Source organism: Meleagris gallopavo, chromosome 3 (assembly GCF_905368555.1).
Source record: "Meleagris gallopavo chromosome 3, MGAL_WU_HG_1.1, whole genome shotgun sequence".
NCBI lineage: Eukaryota > Metazoa > Chordata > Aves > Galliformes > Phasianidae > Meleagris > Meleagris gallopavo.
In genome coordinates, this window is record NC_139406.1 from 3,361,324 (window position 1) to 3,382,647 (window position 21,324).

The following is a 21,324-nucleotide window of genomic DNA, read 5'->3' on the forward strand; positions in this document are numbered from 1 at the left end:
AACAAGCCCAGCTCCCTCAGCCTGTCTTCATAAGAGAGGTGCTCCAGCTCTCTGACCATCTTCGTTGGCCATCCTCTGGACCTGTTCCATCTATTCTGAAGTACTGATGATGAGCCCAGACAGCTTGCTGTTCAGTATAATCTTGCCCCTCCTGGTCAGTTGCATCCCATCCCACGTCAGCATGCCCAGCATACCAAAGGTAGAACCCAAAGCCCTGTGCACAACACCATACATGCAGCCATCATCTTGTTTTCTTCCTTCTGCCTGGTTCCTAGTCTCCAAGCAGAGGACAGAAGGGAACGCTACCCGTTGTTCGTTTTTTTTTTTTCAAATTTCTTGGAAGCAACACAAGATTTCCCATATCTGTAATTTTTCTAAGTATCACACAGTCACAGGGTTGGAAGGGAACTCTGGAGATTGAGTCCAAACCCCCAACAAAGAAACTTCCCTAGAGAAGGCTGCACAGGAATGCATCCAGGCAGGTTTAAATATCTTCAGAGAAGGAGACACCACAATCTCTCTGGGCAGCCTGTTCCAGCACTCTGCCACTCACACAATAAAGTTCTTCTTCAAGCTTAGACTGAATTTCCTGTGCTCCAGTTTGTGACTGTTGCCCCTTGTTCTGTCACTGGACATTACTGAAAAGAGCTTGGCCTCACCCTCTTGACACTCACCCTTCAGATAGCTGAGCTGTGTTGATAAGATCTCCTTGGTCTTCTTTTCCAGGCTATGTCATCCCAGGTTTCTCAGCCTTTCCTCATAAAGAAGATGCTCCATGTCCCTAACCAGCTTTGTCATCAGCAAACTCACTGAGGGTAGACTCTTCTCTCTTCAGCTATGTCACTGATGCTGATATTGAACAAGACCAGGCCCAGAACTGACCACTGGGGAACACTGCTAGATACCATTCTCCAAATGGATGATACTGGAGACAGTGTCGTAAGCCTTGCTGAAGTCAAGGTACACAACATCCACAGCTCTCCCCGTGTCTACCCAGCTGGTGATGTCAGAGAAGGCTACCAGACTGGTCAAGCATGATTTCCCCCCCACAGTTTTGCCTGTTACAATTATACCCACCTTATTCAGCAGTAGGCCCACGTTTTTCCGAGTTTTCCTTTTGATTCTGGTTTACTTAACGAAGGCCTTCTTACTGTCCTTGATATCCCTTGCCAAATTTAATTCCAAGCAGGTCTTAGTATGGCACTCTTATATCAGAAGCCAGCACTGTGTATCAGCTGATCTCTCACTGTGTATCAGCTGTCTGAAACAGCAAAAGTATTGTTATAAATGAATAGATTTCTATGGTGTTGTAGTGCACATAAAGCTGAAATGTTCTGCACTTATGCACTATGCTTGAAGAAGCTTTTCATAAGATTCACACTGGAGAGGTATATTTATTATTAAGTGCTTCTTGTTTTACTGAAGGAGATCACATTCCAACATTATCTATCAGAGAGTATAAGTCCTTCTATTAAATGCAGTTACTGCAGATGCTGTTTTTTCCAAGTACCCAGCGCGCACAGCTCAATCCAGTGTCTGGTCATGCACAGGTATTTACTATGAAAAGCAGCTAGAAATACATATATGTGTATTTATGACAATATATGTGTAATCTAAGCTGAAAAAGGGAACACATTATTCTTTTTTTTTTTTTTTTTTTTTTTTTTTTTTTTTTTGAAAGAATTTACCTTGATCTCATAATGGCTTTATGGAAAACATAACAGTCCTTATGTAACAGAAGTGCTACGGATTTTCCATTCAGACAGTACTCTCACATTCCTTCTAAGGCACACATGCACATGGAAGAGTCAGATGACAAAAAAAGCTGGTGAAAGGGTCAGCAGACATCAGGAGTTATCACCTCTTCTGCTGCTGGGTAAATGTTGTCAGCTAAAAATAGGAGATTCTCCTGTTGAACAGCATTCTCCAGGAATCACAGTACAAAAAAAGTCGGTTTCCTCAAAACCCGTGAAATCTTACTATTCATTGTATTTATAGAAACACAATGTTCAGTCAAAAAAATAAAAATAAAAAAAATCAACTGAATATCCCGTTCTGAAATACCGATGTAAGGACCTCATGTTTCTATTATTGCATCTGTTTCATGTATGCTCTGCATTCACACTGAAGTTAAGGCAATTTACAATTTGTTACAGCAAAAGAAGATTGGGGTCACACAATTCACCAGCCCAGAACAGTAAAACAATTTCTATAACGCATGTATAAACATCAAGTGATCTCTAACTGGTTGCTATTTCAGAATACTTATATATTGTGCTGCTTGTCATATTGTCAGAAAATACTATAAATATGCAGCTACTAAGGTGCCGAAAAACTGTAAATGTAGTCTCACAACAGTCTTTCGGAATCTAAGTTAGGAAGGCTTGTTTTAATTCTATATTCAGAACAGTGTAAAATGTCCTCACTCTTTTTACATATAGATCTGTTAAGATTTTCAGACTTCCATTTTTTTGCACACACACAAAAAGACAACAGAACAGTGCCTCCTCAGCTCCAGTGAGGTTCCATTGAATGAGATGAAAAAGAAGAAAGCAAAGAATGAGAAACCACAACGCAGGTGCGTTCCTGAGTGCAAAATCATAGCAACAAGATAAGGATAGGTAAAGGGAGAGGCAACATGTATTCTCACTTCCACCCCTACCTCACATTCCCAAATGGCTTTATTTCCATACTGAAAGACTGGAACAGCAAAAGCTCCACTACGTCCAGTCATTCTAGATGGATAGTGGTGAGAAATTTTATAGTTGCCACAGACATTTCCATTCCAAATTCTCCAGGATACATCATAATTTTTGCTAAACACCTCATTTTTAGACATTCACTCCTATACCCTCACAAGTGAGTAATGCTTTTAACCAAATCTTGATCATTTTATTTTTTACTAGAACATGAATAAAACACCTTCTATTTTTCTCTTAACTTCATTTCTGCTGCTCTCCTAATAATAAAATGGCAAAGGAGATGCTTGTACTGTTTTTACTTTTACTTCTCAACTGAGCAAATTTATTTTTAAACCAATTATTTAATCTCTCTCTAAGTTATTCTTTAGTACAGCCTCATACTTTTTCCTTTTTTACAGATCCTTTCACCACAAACACAGAGCTCACAGTATCAACTCACCATGCATCAGTTCCAGCTCCTTGTTATCAGATCCATTTTCTCTTTCACATTCATAGTTACATTTATACAGCACAGCACATAAAATTCACATACCATTTGGTCATGTGTTGTAAGAAATAGTCCTGTAAGAAACAGTTTTCTATCACAGAACTTCATTCCAATTATCCCTTGCTATCAAATTTAAGCCACGAAGTCAAAAGTTGCTCTTTACAATTTCTCTGACTGAATATGGATTATTGAAGCTTTTTAATTTACCCTCAAAGCTTTCGTGAACCGATCCCCACAGGCCTTAAAACCTGATTTCTGAAACAGACAGATCTGAAGCCAGTTTTTCAGATGATGTTTCTTTATTGCTTGTCTCAGAAGTTAGTTTCACCCTGCATTTTCATTTAGCGCATTGTGCACTGATGTCATTTGCTCTTCATCATTACTTATAGCTGCATGCTCTAACACAATAGGATTTGTTGCACTGTTAACATGGAACACATGGGCAACAAATGACAATTTCCTGACACCTTCAATAAGCAATGACTGACAGCTTTTAAATTATCCAGACAGTAACAAAAGTAAATTACATTTAAAGTCAATTTTTTACTGCCTCCTTGTCTGTATGCACAGAAGTATGCCCACATAGTGCTAACAGTTAATTAGCTATGCTGCTATTCAAATCACAGAATTGTTTAGTTGGAAAGGACTTTCAAAGATCATCTAGTCCAACTCCCCTGCAACGAGCAGACATCTACAGCTAGATCATGTTGCTCAGAGCCTGGTCCAGCCTGACCTTGAATGTCTCCAAACAGAAGGCATCTTCCACCTCTCTATGCAACCTGTTCCAGTGCTTCACTACCCTCACTGTGAAAATCTTGTTTCTTATATCCAATCTAAATCTCCCCCATTCAAGTTTGAAACCATTTCCTGTTGTCCTGTCACCACAGACCCTGCTAAATGGTCTGTCCCTTTCTTTCTTATAGCCCCCGTTAGATACTGAAAGACATACATACATCAGGACTGCCCAGAGCCTTCTCTTGTACAAGCTAAACAGCCTCAGGTCCTTCAGCCCCTCCTCACTGGGGATCACATTTGTGACCTGATCTGGATGCACTCCAACAGGTTCACGTTTCTCCTATACTGAGGACTCCACATCTGGACACAGAGGTGAGGCCTCACCAGTGCAGAGTAGAGAGGCAGGATCACCCTGCTCAACCCCCTGGTCACAGTTCTTTTGAAGCAGCTCAGGACATGGTTGGCACTCTAGGCTGTGACGGCAAGTTGCTGACTCATGCCCAACTTGCCATCCACCAGCACCCTCAACATCTTTTCAACAGGGCTGTCCTTTTTGTCCCCCTGCTTGTATTGACAGTGGGGTTGTCATGACTGTGGAGCAAAGGAAGGCAATGGCACTGCCTTCTAGTGGGATGCAAGCACTATGGAGCAAAGGAAGATGACAAGAAGAAAAAACATCCCACCCTTTCTGATGACTGGTGACAGCTCAAGAAGAACACTATCTCTATCCAGAGACACTACTCACTCAGCTGCTAACCCTTAAATGCGAGTAAGGAGGGTTGGGCCCAGGGTCACTCAGATGCACTGCTTGCAGTTGAGCTCCCTGGGTTAGCCACACCTTCTCACCTGTGCTCAACCATTGGTTCAGGCCATGACCTGGCAATCCCCATGCACGTGACCCAGGTACAAGACCACCTTGCACTTGTTTTTCTTGAACTTCATGAAGTTCACCTGGGCTCACTAGGTCTCTTTGAATAGCATCCCATCTCTCATGCATGTTAACCATACCACACAGCTTGGTGTCATCTGCGAACTTGCTGAGTGCACTTGATCCTAATTTTGATGTCACTGATGAAGATGTTGAAGAGCAACAGTCCCAGTGCTGACCCTGAGGGACACCATTTGTCACTGATCTCCAGCTCCATATGCTCAAATGTAGATTTTTCATTTCTTGGTGAGTGGAAACACACAAATCAGAAACTCAATAAAGATTTGGCTATTCAAATCCAGAGGATATTGCATATTAAATAACAAAGGCTAAAATTTAATATGATTAAGTATTCCTATAGTACCTCTTTCAGCATTTGCAGTTTCTCCATAAAAAGAATCATAACTGTTTTAGTGAAACAAACCCAGTTAGAGGCTGTTGTAAAATTCAGAGTGTGGAAAAGCAAATGCATAATTAGTGTAACGGACATTATTTCAGTGTCGTTCTGTTTTACTGACTTATATTCCTTCTTCTCTTGGAACCTTTACTGTAAATAATCTTATGTTCTAATGAGTGCTATTCTAAATCCACCCATTTCTTTCTGTTTAATTTTGCAAATTCAATTTGCTTCTTTTTCTCATATAATGTTTTACCATCTAGAACAAAGACTAGTATCAATTTTCCTTTCTTTTCACTACTTTTCTTTCTTCCTGTTAGATATGCAACCCTAGTTTACTAAGTTAATTAACTGTCAGCACTTTTCATCATTCCTCACATATTCTCCTTTCACAGATTTATCTCAACTCATTACACTTGGCACTTCAAAAAAGCTTCAGAATTTGGTCTGCTGAAATTCAATACTGGCATGAGATGATATGAGGACAATCTATACTCTTGACAAGAGAGTATGACAAACTTTGAGCACCCATTCCTACTTAGGCTTGACTAGTCTTATTTCAACTGCCATTCAATGCTGAGAAGTATACCTGAGGCACACTATATGAACAAAAAAAAAAAAGTATATGCCATCCTTAGCACAAATGTCTTTCCTTCCTTTCCTTAGTCAATGAATAAGCAAGCAAGTTTTTCCTTCTCAACCCTGCTTTTACAGTACACCAATACCCTGATTAAAATTGTACCATCTGACTGTGGTCCCTAAGGTTGATGGATACAAATAGTTTTAGTATCTGTTTCTTATTTTTTTTTAGCATAGTGGGGCCAACAAATTGCATAGTGGATTACCAACGTGCAGGAAAGTCAAAGGAAATTTGAGGAAATACTCTGTACATCTAATTTTTGATCTGTAAATGAGCATTTATCAGTTGAACATAGAAGACCATGCATAAAAGAAACAAAATCTTGGTTGGTTACACTGAGCTGTTTTCCTTTCATCTGTCCTTCTGCCTCTACTCAAACTACACTACTCTAGTTTATGTCCAGGCATAATTTGCTCAGCTCCACAGCTTCAAGTTGATTCACAGAGCATGAGGTAAGTGAAAATTTTCCTTTGAATTTGTCCAATTCATAAGCAGCTCTGAATTAAGTCTTTACAGAATCAAAGTTAGGGCACATGATCTTGCACCCACAGAGGAAACTGATCTGCTAAATAAGGAGGTGCTGTTTCGCACAGTGCTTGTTCAGAGCTGAAATGCCATGTGCTGTTGTTTACTTGTCCTTCACTCACATCCTTTCTGGAGGATATCTGTGCACATTAGTCCAGTAAGTCTACCTAAAGATAATGTGTACTTTACAGTTGGTGTTCAGTTACAGTCTAATGTGTCTTCTCTCCCTGCCTCAATGTGCTGAAGTATGTTTTTAGTATTTTAGGTACCCCTGAAAAAAGAAGATGCATCTTCTCCACACATTACATCAGGTGATGCAACAGAGACTTGTGTGAAGGTCCTCAACAGTCTAAATCAAAGACACAAAGCAGGGATGGGGAGAGGCCATAGTCTCTCACTCAGTGTATGACTATCTTTCAGCCTCAGAATCCTTGTGAGCAGTATATGGGGTTGAGGCACTGCGGGGAAACCAGAGTTTTGTTCTGATTCCCTTGCACTGCATTGGGAGCAGGAGAGAGGCGAGGAGATGCGCTAAACCTTTGCTGATGAGAGCGAGCTCAGATCTATCCCTTTAACACTTGTTTTAACAAAACAACAACTTCACTACTTTATAATTGATGCTGAGCAGTACCTCCCATGTAAACACATTCTCTGAAGTGCTCTACAACTGAAAGCCATTATAGTTTGGCTGCTGTTCTCTAGCCACCCATGCAACCAGACACTAGCTTCCCAGCCCTGTAAGACTCATACTCCTCCCCTCTCTTCCCCCAGGAAATAGACTGTTCCTCCAGAAAAAGGCAGGACGTAGCAGGGCCAGAATTCTCATAGTCAATAAGTGCAAACACAAGGAAAAAAAACAACTGACTCTCAAAAACACATTTCCTTACTGAACTTTGTTTCATTTTCTGTTAAAACATTTAGTTTACTTTAGGTTTACGCATTTATCACTCCCTACAGCTACCATGTTACCTGATTTCAGATAAAGTTTAAGGCAGTTCTGAAGACAGTAAAAAAAAAAAAAAACTACACATAACTGTATTAATATTATACTTTAAATCCATCTTCAGATCTCTGGAAACCCACATTTTTTCCTGGTGCTTTGACATTCACTAGTTGGCTTTGGTAAAATTATGGAAATGGCAGAAGGATATCCATTTAATTATCATATTCATTCATTTGTTTTCATCTTCATTCTCACTAGAAGCAAACTAGAAGGGCTGTTCCAAATGTAATGCCTTCTATTTTATTATGTTGGCCCACGACATCAAAGATGGATGTTTTTATGGCAGTATAGATAGAACCTTTCCACTAATATTTCTTTCCATTTTGTTACTCTGTGGATGGCAGCAGAGGGGCAGTCTGACATGAAAGTGTGGATGAAGCAAAGGTGTGTCACTGAATTCCTCCATGCAGAAAACAGTAGATCCAGTGACATTCACTGGCACTTGCTGAACATTTCTGGAGACCAAAGAGTGGGTGTGAGCAAAGGGAGAGGTGGGTGGTACATTTCAGCAGTGGTGATACAGATGTGAAAGCTAAGCCATATACTGGAAGGCCGTGCACATCTGTTACATCACAAAAATGAAGAGTGCATTAATCAGCTCATCTGTGCAAATCAGCAGATTACAACCAGGGAACTGTGGATGGAGTTGAATAATAGCTCAACAACCACACTGTCAATGTCACTGATGAAGTTATTCAAGAATATCGGTTCCAGCACTGACTACTTGACTCAGTAAGATGTCTTCAACAAATTCCAGGAGCCTCCTGGATTGCCCACAGCTCGTTATGCTACTTTTTCAGCAAATATCTGGGTGTTTGAAGTCCCTTAGCAGGACAAGTGCTTGCAATTGCAATGCCTCCTGAAGCTGGAGGTAGAAGCTCTCATCAACAGGCTCCACTTGATCAGGTGGCCTGCAGTAGACAGCGATCACAAGGTTCCCTTTGTTGTCTCAATCTCTGCTACCCATAGGCTTTTGACTTGCTCACGACTATTCTCAAATGACAGCTCTTCATATTCTATTCCCTTCCTAATGTAGATAGCAACACCCGCTCCCTTCCTTTCTTGCTTGTCCCTTCTGAACAGCTTGATAGCCGCATTCCAATCATGGGTATTATCCCACCTGGTTTCAGTGACAGCAACTATATCATGGTTTTCTAGCAGCACAGTAGCTTCTTGCTCCTCCTATTTTGTCACTTCCAAACCACCAATTCTGACAACTACATTGCAATTCTAAGCTGAAGGTTCCAGAGTCAGACCAGAGAAAAAGACAACCTTTTTCTTACGACACACTAATGCCAGCCCCAAACCAGTCAGTCTGAACATAATGGAGCACATTGCCAATAGTCCAGATCTAGTGCCTTCTGACTTCCACCTGTTCAAGTCAATGCAAGATACACCATGAGGACAACATCTACCTACCAAGCAACAATGCCATCACAGCAGTTGCAAAATGGTGAGTCTCCCTTGCTGGTGCAGATTTTTACAAGCGTGGAATGCTGACTCTTGTTAATGGCCAGTGAAAATGTTTAATATTGGTTACTGTTGAAAAATAACACTCTGTAGCTGAGAATTTTCAGATAGGGTCATTGTGCTCTTTGTAACTGTAGTAGTTTCCATGGAAATAAATAGGAGGCAATACTTTCAGTGTGATCTATGTATAATAATCACAGAAGGTTTGGGTTGGAAGGTACCAAGTGTCATCAAGTTTCAACCCCCCGCCACAAGCAAGGCCATCATCCTCCAGATCTGGTACTAGATCAGCTTGCCCAGGGCCCCATCCATCCAACCTGGTCTTGAACACTTCCAAGGATGGGGCAACCACAGCCTCTCTGGGCAGTTTGTTCCAGCACCTCACCACTCTCTCTGTGAAGAACTTCCCCCTGACATCTAATCTAAACCTTCATTCCCTGAATGAATGAATGCCCCCTTGCCCTACCACTATCTATCCTTGTAAAAAGTTGATTCTTCTCCTGTTTGTAATTCCCTTTTAAATACTGAAAGGCTGCAAAGAGGTCACCCCACAGCCTTCTCTTCTCCAGGCTGAACAAGCCCAGCTCCCTCAGCCTCTCCAACAGCTCCATGTCTTTCCTGTACTGGAGGCCCCAGATCTGGATGCAGTACTCCAGATGGGGCCTCACATGGCAGAGTAGAAAGGGACAAATCACCTTCCTGTCCCTGCTGTCCACCCCCCTTCTGATGGAGCCCAGCATACCACTGGCCTTCCAAGCTGCAAGAGCACATTGCTGGCACATGTTCGGTTTTTCACCCCTAGGCCCTTTTCAGCAGGGTTAGTCTCAAGGACTTCTTCTCCCAGTCTGTATGCACATCTGGGGTTCCTCTGACCGAAGTGCAAAATCTTGCACTTTGCTATGTTGAACCTCACTAGGTTCACCAGGGCCCACTTTTCAAGTCTGCCGAAATCCCTCCGGACGGCATCCCTTCCTTCTAACATGTCAACCGCACCACTCAGCTTGGCATCATTGGCAAACTCACTGAGGGTGCACTCAAGTCTATCATCAGTGTCACTGATGAAGATTCTGAAGAGCACCAGTCCCGAGACAGATCTCCGGGGGACACCACTTGTCACCAGCCTCCACCTGGACACAGTGCCATTCACCACAACCCTCTTTCTTTGGTCTTCCAACCAATTCCTTATCCAAGAAATAGTCCAGCTCTCAAATCCATCTCTCTCCAATTAAGAGATAAGGATGTGACGGGGGACCACGTCAAAGGCCTTGCACAAGTCCAGATAGATGACACTGGCTGCCTTCCCTTTGTCCACTGACATCATCACTCCACCACAGAAGGCCACCATATGGTCAGACACAACCTTCCCTTGGTAAAGCCATGCTGGCTGTCTCAGATCACCTGCTCATCTCTCATGTGCCTTAACATGTCTTCCAGAAGGATCTGTTCCATCATCTTCCCAGGCACAAAGATGAGGCTCACCACCCATACGTATGGCTAAACAGCCTGAACACTATCGTTCTGCTCTGAGCTGGGATCATTTTAGATAGAAAATACCAGACTGTGCAGTTTTACACCTTATGGATATGCTTATACGATGCCTATTTTAATACACTTGATGGTCATCTGTAATTCCAGCTACAAATGGCTGAAATTTGTACCTCCTCTACTAACTTTCATTAATAATGAAAGGAAATAAGACATAAAAACCTCATAATGCACAATAATTGCTGTCTTGCTCACACAGGCAGTTTGCCCCTACAAAGGCAAACCCAAACACTGCATTTTCATTTACATTCTGAAAATAAACAGTTTGATTTCTTTTACACCTTTCTATCCCATTTAGCATAACTGTAGCCATTTCTCTTGCTTCATTATTTTGTACTGAAATGTGCAGTGATGCATAGAATAACTTTAAAATTATGAAGTGGGATAATTCTGTGCTACGATTAATTTTTCTTTTTTCTTTCAAATAATGTTCACTCTTAAGAATAGAAAGAGTGGCATAATTTAACATACTCCAGTGAATTCTTAAGATTCATGAAAAAAGACAATTAAGAAAACACTGCTCTCCATCAGGACTGCAAATTATTTCTGTGCATTCCTCTGAGAACTGTATACTGTCTCCTCAACAGTTCTGCCTGCAATTGAGGTTGATTGAGCTAGGGTACACAGGGAATATCTAAGTTATTGAGAAAAGTACTATAAAAATTCTTTAAATAGATCGTTATGGGCCTCATACGGCTTTTATGACAAAGAACAAGGCAAGAACTGTAGCGTACCATGCCAACATCCTGCAGAAATCTCTGAAGTAATAGCGGCGAAGAGTCAGAATCATAGAATATCCCAATTTGGAAGAGACCCACAAGGGTCACTGAGTCCAACTCCTGGTTCCACAATGGACTACCCCAAAATCAAACCCTATGTCTTCAGAGCAATGACCAAACACTTCTTAAACTCTGACAGGCCTGGTGCCATGACCAATCTTCTCAGGAGCCTGTTCCAGTGCCCAACCACCCTTTGGCAAAGAACCTTCACCCAACAGTCAGTGTGACAAGCCATATGAGGAACAGCTGAGGATGATTTAGTCTGGAGAAGAGCAGGCTCAGGGGAGAACATATCACTGCCTACAACCACTCAAAGGGAAGCTGTGGCGAGGTGGGGGTTGGCCCCTACTCCCGGGTAACTAACAATAGGACAAGAGGGAATGGACTGAAGTTGAACAAAGGGAGATTCAGGTTGGACTTCGGGAAAAATTTCTTCTCTGAAAGAGCGGTCAGGCACTGGAATGGGCTGCCCAGGGAGACGGTGGAGTCACTGTCCCCAGAGGCGTTCAAGGAACACTTAGATGTTGTACTGAGGGATGTGGTTAAGTGGGAAAATACTGGTGAAATGGGGAAATATTGGACTGGATGATCTTGCAGGTCTTTATCAATCTTGGTATAACCATTTCCTTTCCTGATGAAGGATTATTTTTTTTTTTTAGGACTCTTTGCTCCTGTTTGAAAGTTCTAGAAAGACAAAAGTCTGTCAAAATCTATCCTGTCTAAGCTACTGCTAGTCTCATATCACCTCTTTAATTTTTAGGTCATAGTTGAAAAATCTTCTGAACCAAGAAGGAGACAGAAAAGTTCAGGGAAACGCTGACTCCACAGGCTTAAAAGAAGAATCAGGCTACTGCCATTATACATGACAAGTCCCCATTTGACTTTGGGTTTTCAGACATGTATCTAGGAATGTAACCCGTTTTCAGGACTTTTTTTTTTTTAAAGTAGCTTCATTCATTCATTTTACAGAAGTATGGGTCTTAGATGCACACACTTGTCTTCTCTCACTTTTAGTTGAAGGAAGATACCTTCAATTGGAGAACTTAATTTTAATTTTAATTTAATTTTAGACAATCTTAAAAGACTATAACCCAACATTTAGAATTATAGTAGGTTGTTGCATAGTGGGCATGTTTGATATAAAACTAAAAAGCATATTTCTGAGAAGTATGCACATACTTAACATTTGAACAGGTGTTACTTGTCAGTCTAATTCACTACCAGAACCTATAGAGCAATACTGCTATTACAAATAATTCACCATACTTCTTCACATGACAAAGCATAGCAGCTACGATATAGTAATTAGGATGTATGAGGTTTGATAAATGTCAGGTATTTAAAAGTTCTGTAAAAACCCACTCTTGAAACCCCTTACTTACAGGAGTCCATACTCACTTCAGGATACCTATGTACTCAGTAGAAACATTTGCATGAATAAGGGTAAAGACTGGCAGGATCAGGCACTGAACTGAATGTAAGCTCTTTTCTCAGACTTTTATTTTAAATGTAGAAATCAAATCAGAACTTCCACCGTTGCTTAGACCAAGAGTAATATATTATTAATCCACGACTGAAGGTTTTAACTCTATCCTACAGTACAAGTACAAAGAAATACCAGAATAAACATCTAGGACTCAGATGTGCTCTCATTTATACAAAGGTAAATCTGGACAGGAGCCTTTGATTTACATCAGCACAGCCAAGAACATTCCCCAGGAACTGCTTCCATTGCAGCCCTTAACAGCAGTCTCCAGAACAAACTCAAGTCTTTCTGCAGTCAGAGGAAGCCTTCGCAGCATGAAGCCTCATAAAACCACAAAGACAGGTTGAACTCAGAATAAGGGATTTTGGGAAATACTAACTGTGATACTGAAATGAGAATATTTTAGTGATATTTACATTAAAGAATATACACACAAAAGGGAAGATTGTGAATCTACAGTTACCAACTGCTACAACTCTCAAAAATATGGAGGATATGCTGTTTGTTTATACTCTCTGATAAAGTTGTACATACCCCCCAAGGGACTCGATCTTTCATTTCAAAGCCAGTAAGTACAAAATAGAGCCTTATACTAGCTTCAAGAACTCCTCAGTTTGTCACAAAGAATAATTCAAAAATTCCTTTTATTTCTCTCTTTCATATATAACACTAATCAGCTTCATTTACCCATGTATACTTTCAAAGGTTTTCACAGGTTTTTGAGTCATACTCAGAAAAGTCCTTTTTGAAACCTTTGATGATATAAAAGATATCTAATAATATGAAAAATCACAGCTGAAAGACAGCCCTGAATAAATGACCTTGACAAACACCAGGAAGAAGAAAAGAGCAAGAAAATTAATTTAGGTACAGAACTTCTGGAAATCAACCATATCTGAACTAGAACTGGTATGCTTGGCATTGCTCCTCCCTTTATGTAGGGTGAAGAATGGAGAAGTCCAGATATGCTGCTGTGGAACCATGACTTTCCCTTAATCAGCAAACACAAATTCAGCCGAACATAAATGCTGTACATAAAATTAGCTTGGAAGTAAAACTGTGAATAATAATGTGAGTACTTCCACACTGTGATTAAACATAACAGGGCCAAGGTTGTAATGTGCACTTCCGGACATTAAACAACATCATATAAATGATGCCATTCAATGTAATTGCATGTACACATCAATAAAAATCCCAAACAAGCTTCCCGTGGCTTCATTGATTTCTTAGGTTTGAAATCTGCTGGAAGGTAAAATCATTCATTATTCTGAACAGCTGGGTAAGGTTAGAATTGGGTTAGTATTACTGTAAATAAATTTAACAGTTCAGCTGATTGACAACGTTGCACAGCCTGAAGAGATGGCAAAAGGTCCAGCAACAGTACTGTGTGGAGAAACACGGCAAGCTTCTGCTCTCAAAATACAACTGAAAATTCACTACTGGAAAAAAAGAGAAGAGGAAAGAAAACACAAAGCATGTAAGTATGGTGTCAATTTTGATGGTGTATCAAAATTTTCACAAACCAAAGTACTTTACAGCAATCATCATAAAGAGTTGTTTATGATATCAGAATTACAAAGTAAAACTTCTGAGCATGTGTTCTACACCCTGGGAAACAACTGCTTTTAACGCATTACCTCTTTAACTCAATCATACTATCAAAGAGAGTTTGTGAGAAAAATCATTCTTAAGAGCCACATAAGAATTTCATTCTGGCAGATCAGTTAGCAGAATCCTAACCTATACAGCCCTTAGCCTTGGAGTAATACTTGGAAAGCTCTGAACTACAGAGATTGGGCTTCATTCCGACTTTTGTCGAACAGATTCATATAATGATTGCAGAGCTTCTGTGGAGGCTCCAGCTTCCTGCCTTTATCGGTTGAAAAAACTGCACTGAAAATCTGAAGGAAAACAACCGTTTCTCCTGCTGCTCACCACCCACCAGAGGGAATTACAGGATTCTTCAATCTGAAGTTCAAAGACCCTCCCTTCCTATTCCTCAAGCCCAGCCTATCCCCTCCTCTATTACTTTAACCTTTCCAGTGTTTACGATGCACTTTGTTTAGCAATTGTTTCTGTCTCATTTCCAAAACAGGATGGCTATCTTTTTAAAAATAAATAACACAATTCTTCTATCTGCTGAAAAATCCATCAGTACGTTAGATAACCAATTCTGAACAGCATGCCAAACTTGGGGCTGACATGCCTTCACATCACCCCCGCAAGGAACATGACCTCCCTCACTGAAGGGAACCACACATCCTTCCCTTCATTAATTACATCATTTCTGTGGTTAAACAGGCAAGCTCCTGTTGCTGTTTTTGCTGTATACCGTGTTATATTATTACTCATCTAAGTCAGTCCAGCTGTAACCAGATTTTCAGTTTAGCTACGAACAAGATTGTTCCAGCTCAAGCCAATGGCAGCCCATCATAGCAGTGATGTGAGGAACAGAAAGGAGGGCTCACAACCCACGTGCTGATAAGCCATGGCGAGGGAGAGGCAGCGCCAAAGGAGGAGGTAAAAGATGAGAGACATCAAGATAACACAGGTCCTCACAAGTTCAAACAATGAGCAGATTTACCCTAGGAGATGACCTGTTTTCAGTCAGATCAGTGACAGTTTTTACAGTGATTCAAAGCTGGTTTGATGTGCCAAAGATTTAAAGACACTAACTTAAGCTCAGTTCTAGATGGGAAAATGAATGGGAATGAACTTAAGATTCAGAATCTTGCTCTGCTCAACACCCTGGACAAATAGAATCCCAAAGTCTCAGAACTTAGTGAGACTCGAAGACGTTAGGTATATTTTTCAGGGCTAAAAGTTTGCCACAAGAATTATTTGACATGGCTGTGAAAACCTCCGGAGGACAGTTTAAATCTGACTGTTTTACTTTTCCTCTTTTCTCTACCTGTCCTCCTCCTAAATATTCCGAAATTACAGATGTCTTGTAATTCAGATACAGTAAATATGCATTAAATGTGAGAATTTGCCTTGCAGCCAACACACAATGCATGTTTTTCTGTATATCTGAGAAGCCTCATTTTCAGCTGTTACCAATAATGTGTCACTAGAAACACGAATATATCTATATATTTGTATATACTGACTGGCTCTTCTCAGAAAACTGAATGTACTTACCATTCCAGGGGCCCCAAATCCCTGATGCACCCAGATTTGAGCTCCTATCCATGCAGGCAGGGATGTGGACACTGGGTTCAAGACCCAGTTCAGAGTGAGAAGGGTATAAGCAGCATACCCACAGCTACTCACTCAAGCTCCTGGGCACAAGACAAACCTGAGCACAGACAGCACCAGAACTGGCTCATTATTTCCTGCCCAGCTGATACCAGTCTATTCATTCTGCTGATGGAGCCATCAATAAAGGGCTCAGGCAAATGGCTCTAACTCAACCCAACACCATTAATCTTTCAAAGAGCTTCTTGTGCATATCATCTCAGTCTAAACAGTACTTGCTTCTTCAAGAAGTTCAAAGCTCTGAAAAAAAAGGATATAATAACCTCAATAATCACTAGTATGCATAATTTTTCACCTTTCGTAGTGATGCAAAAGCGTTTTTAATGCTTTATATTTGTTTAATCGTTGTTGCTTTAATATTCCTAGAATCTTCCTTACAATTCTTTTTCCTTTTAAACACTCATGTTCTTTTCCATTTGCCTAATATTGATTTACCTCCTGCCAGCTGTGCAGAACTCCAATTTAACACACCTTAGTTGGAACCTTTGTTTTCAACAAACTTGATGACTTCTGCCAAGATTGCTCAGAAAATAAAATGCGCTGGCTAACCAAGTAAGCACAGAGAACCATTATTTATGTGGGTATCCTGTAAACAAAGCTACTTCGTGTTAATTTTTCTCAATAGCTGGCGTCACACTTAACAGTTTTAATGACTCTTACTACTTTTAATTTAATTATGTAGAATCCTGAAAGACACAGAGATTGTTTGGCACCTTTTCTAACTCGGAGTAGGAAGATGTTAAAACGACCTGATTCAATTACAGTCATTTAAACTCTTCCTTTTGTTTTTTGCCATTAGGAAAACGTACCACAAATGTCTGTTTCACTTCGAAGTTTCAGATTTTATCATCATTATGGTTCTGAAATGGCACATCTGGTGGTATAACTTGAACATTTAACAGAGATGTCAGTTCATGTTAGGAAGCTGTGAGACTATCCTTCCCCCTCCCCCCGAGGGTGAAAAAGATGCAGAGATTCTAAATATTTAATAGCAATAATGCTCCAGAAATCTCTCTTCAATGTATTCACACGCACCTAAGGTTAGTGGAAGCACTGAAAGTTTTTAAATGTAAAGCACTCATCCTAAAGCACACTGCCTTTTAGCATGACATCACAAATGCGTTTTGACTTGGTAAGGGCAGAAAGGCAGCATCAAGGAAGCAGAGGGACTCTGGCCCCTCCCTCATCTTGAGTAACAAAGGGGAGCATCAGCCTGTTCTTCTGGAAGTCAGGTAAAGCCAGACAACCATCAGTGCTTGTCCCACATTAGCCAGGTCTTCAAACACTTTTTTTTTTTTTTTTTTTTTAAATCTTGGTTCTGCTTAACATTCAACCACGCCGCGCAGTATCTGAATTCACTTTGGCATCTTCACCCCACTGAAAAAGAGAAGCAAGGAGCAGGAAAAAGGTCTTCCACACAACAAGACACTAGGCAAACAAATAGAAGCAAGAGAGTGATTTGTGGCTAAACTGCATCTTGAAATGGAATATGGGTTCAGCTGTGATACAGAATAAGAATATAAATTATAACTCACCAGAAAAGAAGGAAAAGCATCTTGAAGTTATCAAGATTATTATGAATACTTAAAGATACCTGACTGATTAAAAAAAGCATGAAGGTTCATTGAATATAAATGGTTCAACGATCACTGTGATGAAGACATTAATCTGAGTAGGGAAACGTGCAAGTCAAATAACTTCAAACGGATGCCTTAATTAAGCAAATAAGCTACTCAACGCAATGTACGCATCACATTGAGTCAGTCTCTTAGTTTCTTTTCCGTTTCAATTTTTTTGGAGCTTTTTTTAAAAAACAATCTTGATTCTCATCATCTACATGCACCTGACAAAATTTCTAAACCCCCTAATGAGACTTATCCGTAAGAAAAATTCAAAAATTCTGGTCCTAGAGCACGTACATAGTTTTAAAATACAATACAGCCTCCTCAACCATTTATAGCTTTAGAAAACATTTGGATTTTTTACTACTCCTGTTTTCTGTTTCTTCCTTTAATAACACAAATTGAAAATATATTTTATCATCTGTTCAGTCTCAAGATGCTTCCCCACCTTTCTGCCTTGCAAAGGCAGGACAGCAATCACATCCAATTCTTTTGTGCTCCAGATTGCTCAAGATAAGCAACCAAATCAATGCCAGGAGCAAGTTAACAAGAGAACAGCTGTGCTCAGACTTCAAAAGGCAACATGCACATGCAGGATACTAGGATAGGTTAGCTACTATACAGGCAGTTCCCACCAGCTATTCTTGCACTAGATTCCAAAGCTAGACAGATCTTCTGCTACAGAAGTACAACTTTTTCACAGAGGGTTTCCACAGTACATCAAAAGCTATCCAGCATTTGCTTGACTCACAGTTCCCTTCCAGACAGTACTGCGTTTAGTGCCTGATACAGGACAGATTACTTAGCAGCAACCTCAGACTGTCCTGAAATTGCTCTCGGAATCAGACATGGGAGCGAAGAAAAGTGGTAAAGCATCCAACAGCTATTTCAACCCTGCCTGAATCTTGTTCTGAGAAGAAATGCAACTGTTTTACAAGCAAAGAACTGCTAAAGGAGGCAAAAAAACTCACATCCAGCCACCATACTGAAAACTGCACATATTTTAGGGCTTTGAAACTGAAGCCACAGAAGCAAATCAGGGCTTTATTAATGGATACAGTGCTGACAGATGTGGGGCACCGTGTTATTCATACACAGGGCTCTACCACATTTATGTACTGAGCTGAAAGTTTCCTTTTCATGCCGTTTTAAAACCATTTTATAATTAAGACCTAAGAGATGACAGACATTTATTGACAGCTAACGCACCACTCCCACAATGTATTATTAGGCACAAGACCAGAGGCACAAGGCCAAGTGCTGTTCATCCCCTAACAAATGCAGTAATATCTCAGATGCACACTGCCTGAAAATATCAGCCAATATTCTTTTAAAGGCAGAAGTCTTGAGATTTCAGAGAACTGGACACACTGATTAAACAACTAAAAGTGACCTGGGAAAAAAAAAAAACACACATGCCCAATTTTTAACCTTCTTTCTTCACATAAGAATGAGGAACGAAAAAGGAATACTATCCCTTCCTCCACCTTACATTTTCCTGTAGCAGTACCAAATCTGATCTTTCGTGCTTGGCTAGAAACCTTTCCAGGACCCATAGCAAGTCCAAATGTCTACTAGCTTATCCATAAGGGAGAGGAAGTGCTGAATGTTTACTCGTGGGTTTCCTTCCAAACCCTCTACTTGTTGTTTTAGGGAAGACTTAAGAAGAGCAAATAAAAGAGGTATGTGATCCTCTGAGCAAAACTGAGTTCTTTCTCTGAAGGTCATCCTCAAGGAATTCCAGCATGGTGGATAAGGAGACTCGGAAGAAGCCTCTGCTGCTGAACAACTTTGGCACTGCGGGCTGCACCAAGAATAAGTCCTCAGCTGAAGTCTGCCAATTTTATGGACTCAGCCAACCCTCCTCAGGAATAAAGGATGTGCTATAAAGCTCCTACTTGTAAGAGTAACTCCTAAACTAACGCTGCACAGGAAAGAGAGCTCATCTCTTAGGCAATGGCACTGTTAAAGGTGACCACGGGCATCGGCAGTCTTACAACGATCTCGTCCTTGGGACAAACCACAACCCCTGCGTTGAGGGCATGTCATCACTGCTCAGTGCGGTTCACAGCCAACGCAGACCCTCGACCTTGCTTCACAATTTACAATTCATTGTTACTGACAACGTGTCAACACCCAAACTTTTAGTAACACGCGTAACAAACACCACTGTAACTGACACACGTACTCGGAGCTAAAGATCCGAACTGAAATCCACAATCAATCACACTGCCGTACGCGTCACTTCGCAGATACGGCAACCCGACCGAATGTCGAACAGACCTCGAGAGGATCCCGGAGCCCGGCCGGAGCTGGGCTGAGCTCGAACTCCTGAAGCGAGGCTCATTTGCGTTCGCATTGCCAGAGTACGTTACCGCACGCCAGTGACAGCCCGGGAAACCCCATTTCCAAAACTAAAGAGAAACACCCCCCAAAAGGACGAGGAAAGGGAGACGTGCTCCGCCACGCTCCGCCCGGCAGTCCCGAGCCCCCCGAACGACGCCGAGCTCCGTTACCTTCAGCGCTGTGGAGCCGCGCCGCGGAGCCGGCAGCGCGAGGGTCTCGGCTCACGGCGGCCCGGCTGCGTCCCGCCGGCCGCCTTTCCGCCAAAGACGCGCGGCACCCTCGCGGTCGGCGGCCCCGCCACCTTAGCTCGTCCCCTCGCACGCTCCCTCCCGCCGCCGCGAGCCGCAGCCCTCTCTCACCGCGGGCGCTGCCTCCTCTTCGCCGGCCGCCCTCCGCTCCATCGCGGTGCCCCTCCGCCCACCGCCAGCCGACCGCGCAGCGCCGCCTGCCGCCGGGGGACACGCGTGGGGAGGCGGCCATTTCGCGGCGGCGGCGGGGCAGGTGCTGCCGTGCCCGGCCCTCCGTCGGGGCCGTTTTCCTCGGAGGAACGGCGGGACGCCGGTAACCGCCAGGCTGGGAGCGGGCTGCCCTAGGGCGTCCCGACGCCGCGGGGTTGTGGCGTCCCTGCGAGCGGCACCGATGTTGTTACCGGTCCGCGAGCGCGGCGGTGAAAGGCGCGCCGGGTCGTCCCGGTTTGAAGCTGCCGCCCGCGAGCTTAAACCTAACGCGGTCCCGCAGGTGCCGCTCCTCCCAGGTACGTTTACCCCTTCGAAATCCTGCCCTAGGCTCGGCGCCTGGGAGCGCTAAGCGCTGAGTTCCTGCATCGCTCCGCTGCCTCCGCCCCGTCACCGCGACCGGGGATCCCGGCGTGGAAACGCGTTGCGAAGAAGCGCCCGACCGCCCCGGCGAGGCAGGGCAGCCGAGCGGAGCTTCTCCGGTGGCCCCTCGGGCGGGCGGAGTCAGCGGGGCGAGGCGCCCGCAGGGACCGCGACCGCCGTGCCGGGAGCCGCGAGCGGGACTCGGGAAGCTATAAAGCCTCCTGCTGCCCGCGTGTGTGCAGGGACGGCCCGCGCACCCACAGGAGGCAAACAGCGAGTGCAATGCCTGTTGTGTTTGTGGCTGTAACAACGAGGGCATCGTCCTGCGCTTCCAGCCGCTCTTGCAAATAGCTGCTGCTCCAGGCTGCCCTAGGTCACAACGCGTCGTTTACAAAAAGACTGAAGGACGTTGAAATGTATTTCCCGCCCCCTGTATCTTTGCCTGTTTCTTCAGAACGTCTTTCCTGATGGTTTCTGGGTCCTGATTTTTGTCAGTCTTAACATCCTATAATTTATGTACTGTTTATGCTGGCATTTGTTCCAGTTTCTTTCAGTAATTCTTCTGCCTCTTCCCCCGGGG

At 42.5% G+C, this 21,324-nt stretch overlaps 1 protein-coding gene across 8 annotated transcripts in view; it reads right to left on the reverse strand.

Moving 5' to 3' along the window:
• The window catches only part of KCNG2 (potassium voltage-gated channel modifier subfamily G member 2), a 61,900-nt gene extending 40,874 nt beyond the window's left edge, over positions 1-21,026 (reverse strand). For 3 of the 8 annotated variants that reach the window (XM_085220069.1, XM_085220073.1, XM_085220072.1), the window contains exons 1-2: positions 20,286-20,681; positions 1,078-1,261 (exon numbers count right to left, since the gene is read on the reverse strand). The gene's annotated coding sequence lies outside the window, so the exon portion shown is untranslated. The other 5 variants (XM_085220070.1, XM_085220071.1, XM_003204691.5 and 2 more) reach the window with 5 other exon arrangements.
• Positions 21,027-21,324: the final 298 nt, after the last annotated feature.